Source organism: Lycium barbarum, chromosome 3 (genome assembly GCF_019175385.1).
Source record: "Lycium barbarum isolate Lr01 chromosome 3, ASM1917538v2, whole genome shotgun sequence".
Taxonomy (NCBI): domain Eukaryota; kingdom Viridiplantae; phylum Streptophyta; class Magnoliopsida; order Solanales; family Solanaceae; genus Lycium; species Lycium barbarum.
In genome coordinates, this window is record NC_083339.1 from 34,054,400 (window position 1) to 34,058,907 (window position 4,508).

Consider the following 4,508-nt stretch of genomic DNA (forward strand, 5'->3'; position numbering starts at 1 on the left):
CCAACAGAAGATTTTCCGAGGTGTAACAGTCACGACCCAAATCACTAATCGTGCGGGCACCTACCCTTTTCCCACCTGGTAGGTGAACCCATCCCTTAAAGACTCATCAAACAACATAAACAATAAATAAAAGCAATGGATATCTAAAATCATAAATAATTGGTAATGCGGATTACAACAACTACCCAAGAAATCTGGGCTAAATAGTACAAGAGCTTCTAAGTATACAACTTGAATAAAAGTTACAACCATAACCTGAGTACAACTTCTGTGAATTAAATAGAAAAGTCTAGATGAACTCCATGAGATCCTTGAAGGCTAATCGAATCTCGCTCATGTACCTGGAACAACTCTAAACCCGAAAAGGGTGTAGCAAGAGTAGTATCAGTACAAACACTATGTACTAAAAGGTATTATAGGCCGACAACAGTTATCTAACATATATAAAGAAAGAAACTGAAGAGTAGACATGTTCACAATCAAGTACAAACATAACACAGTCTAAGAACAACAACTCAAGTATAGAAGTATCACGTTGGAATCCATAAAGTGTGAGAATGAAGTAATCACTAAGAACATCCACGTAAGACTTGCAATAATGTGAGCCACACTAGATCTCAGTAGTTTACAGTCATAGCCTAGGCGGAACCTCTAGTCCTCGAATCCACCAAGTGTCTAAGTAAGTGATTAACAAGCACGCAACATCTCAAATGAATCAACAATCGAAGAATCAAGACTGAAGTGCACCATGAAATACAATAGATACAACAACTAGAATCAGATATGTGAACAGGTGTAATATGAATGCATGTGCAATGCAATGCAATGGTATGCACTGGCCAAATGTAAGTCTCCGTACATAATGCTATGGATGGAATACCTCCACGTCTCGATAGTTATGACCCGGGGGGACCCGTGAAGTTCATGTACCACTATCACTATCCCAGCAAATACCTCGGGCATTGGACACTCTCACGATCCCATTAAAGACCTCGGGCATTGGACACTCACCTAACTCATCGTCATCAGTACCAAGTCACAGCTCATATCAATTTATCCTGTAAAATGAGGATTAGTGCCATGCATGAATGTCAATTCAACAATAATCATAAGGGTGAATAAACACAACGACATCTGTAAATCAACTACAAATGCAATCTTATTCCCAAATCTGTACAATGCCACGTCCTGAATAATTTCCCTTCGGACTACATAGGTAACACCAAATAATATATGCAAGAGATGCCATATGAAATACGCGTGTAGCAACACTATAATAAAAAGCCTCGGATGTTTCACTTTCACTCTTATCCTTATTAATATCAAATCACAGTTCATATCAATAAGACATGTAGAATGTGTATGAATGATATGCATGATATCAATCTCAAGTGTAAATCATAAACAATTCCTAATCGTGCCACATATGGACACATATCACAATATCAATATCAAGTCAAGTCCTTTCCTCTATCCAGGATAATGTCAAGATAAGTGAGAGGCAACCGTATCAAATCACAATATGACAACAAAGTCCAAGTCCAAGTCCAATATCACACACACGGCAACAAGCCAATAAATCACAAAGAGGCAACAAGCCCACCAATCAGTCAATAATACCCAACCTAAGTAATTCATCCCAACTTCATACCCGAAGGCATAACATGCTTTCTCCGACAATCAGTAACTCTACATATGCTTCACTAACCGAAGTCTAACCAGAGGGTAAGCTGTAGCCTACCTCAATGCAGAACAAGTGCCACGAACTAATCCAGTTGATCCTTGCCTTTCCTCTTCGGAGAGCCTCAGAACTATTAACATCTATCAAATATTAATTCTATGTTAGAATATGAATCTACGGATATCCATATTGCCAAAGTTTTACCCAAAACCAAAAAATAGACCCAAAATAGCCAAACCCAAGCCACAAAGGAAAAAAATGTAATTTCAATTAAAATGAGGCTCAATATAGTCAAAATAGTACCCTACAAGTCTAAACGAGTCCAACGATACCTATATTGCTATACTTTAATTCGGAACCCCAAAATGAACTAAAAAAGGTAACCTCGAGCCCACAAGGGCAAAACTGGAAATTTATTTCAAAATTAGCATACCCATAAATTAATTAGTCTAGATCCAGAAAAACCCATTCAAAAACCCATCATCTTGAACTTCAAAACCATGATTTACCACTTTTCAACTTTTCGGTTCAAAACCCCAATTTTCTCCAATCAAACTCGGATAAAATCGATAACCAATGAAAATAAACTTGGGAAAACATCAAAATAAAGGTTATATACTTACATCCTCATTGAGACAAGAACAACTCCGCAAAAATCACCTCAAACAGAGCTCTAGAACTCAAGATAAGCTCATAATGATAAATAAACGCAGTCTAATTTTTAATACACAGCGATTTCCGCTCCGATGGAACAATATCCGCTCGGGCAGACCAATTTCTACCCAAGAAGGTCTGCTCCCGGGCCTAGAATTCCGCCCCAACAGACACACCAGGCACAACAATAATTGTCCGCGCTAAAATGACCATAACTTCCTCATACGAAGGTGAAATGTGACGATTCTTTGTGTTTTGGATTCGTAATTAGGATACGGATCTAATGGTTCAATAAAAACACAAAACAAAGGTCTTTTTATCAATATGGTACCATTTATGGGGCTGAAGAAACTACGGCCAAAATATAGAATACGAGCGCGACACAATCCACATCCATCCAAAACTCGGTGGAATCTCAACAAAACTTGCGGACAAGTGCAAAATCATCATACGAACTTGTTGGAACTTTTAAAATATCGACACGGGGTCATATTGACCCGATGTTAATCGTGGTCAACTCTAACTCTTTAACTTAACTAGTTTCTCCACCAATGACTCAAATCACACCTAAACCCTTTGGGAACCAAACCAATGACTCCACTAAGTCTTAAATCACTTTCCAAACCTAATGGAACTGTCAGAATTCGTTGCAGGAACGTTTACCCAAAAGTCAATTATTGGTCAAAAGTTTTTCACTTTAAGGCTCTATTACACATAAGTCATCATAGATCTCGCCCGATTACCTCGGGAATCGTGCCACTCATTTCTGCCGGTCAAAATCATACTAATAGGTCTTGAGGAAGGATCAACAGGGGTAAATGGGTCAAAAGCACTATAATGATCAAACGGGTCGTTACAAGATTTGAGCGTGGCCCTGACCATATCATTTGTCCGGGAGCCGCCCTTTTGAGGAACTCTCCTCCGTGCGGATTTTTTATTTCTCGTTTGAGGTCTGGGTCAACCCCTTTCTTCGAACATGCGCCTCAGTGGCCCCTTTGATTACTCTGCACTTGAAACGCCTCCACTCCACTCTTCACAAGGTTGTCTTCGTAGTATCTTTCCTGTGTTGTTTCTCAGCTCTCAAACAGACTCACTGTTATGTTCATACACCAGCACTTCCACCAGGTTTGCCACACCTCATGCGCTTTTAGGTTTATGAGACTCATGAGAGCTATTGCTTACCTTTCACATGCTTAGGTGTTTTCTTTTGACAGAAAAACTCCAGTCCCAAGCGAGTTTTTTACGATCTTCTGCTCTGGGTCAGGACAACATCATAGTTGTCTATTTTTCGGTGAAATCGGATTATGTCAAAAAGCCAGTTAGAGATTTATTTTTATAGGGTTTGAAGACAAGTGGGACGTATCCAACCCCAAGAACTCTTTTATGAGCCCAGTCTGGAGTAATGATGATCATGGGTGATGCTAAATAAGTGATAAAGACGATGCAAATTAATTCCAAAAGCTTAAAAAATAAGAAAGTGATGATTCTGGGGGTCTTCCTTGCTGAGAGAAAAATGGATGATTACAAAAGTATCAAGAGGAAAAAGATGCCTTCCTTCCTCCCTAAGCTAAGTTTATATTATCCAATCCTTAACTTTTCAAACCCTATATCCTATGTGATGTGACGTTACTGTAGCCCGTGCATGCATATGTACGGTGGTACTCTGATCGAGGTTGTTTGATATGACCTGAGAGGGTGGGACTGGAAGCCAGCTGGGTGACACCTCCGATCCTTCCGAGTACCCGGTCATAGATCCTAACCCCGGATACATCTTTCCACCAATACACTAACCTTTAAGTCCATGGAAATGTTCTTAAATTCTCAAAATCTCAAGAATATTTCAAACAGAGAAATGTCAAGATTTGCTTCAACAAGAAAAACTCAAATCTTAAACTTTATTTATTATTTGTATATGAGTATGTAGAATGTATTTTTGGGTTTAATTGGTCGTTGCATTGAAGTTTTGATGAACCCTAGTAGTGTTGGTATCAATTGAGGTTTTGGGTAGTCAGGACAGAAGATAAATTGTACAACAACATGCCCGTGTGATTCCACAAGTGGGGTCTGGGGAGGATGGGGTGTACGCAAATCATACCTCTTTCTTTGTGGTGGGGTAGAGAAGATATTTTCGATTCACCTTCGTCTCAAATAAGCTTTTTTCAAAAACAAGTTT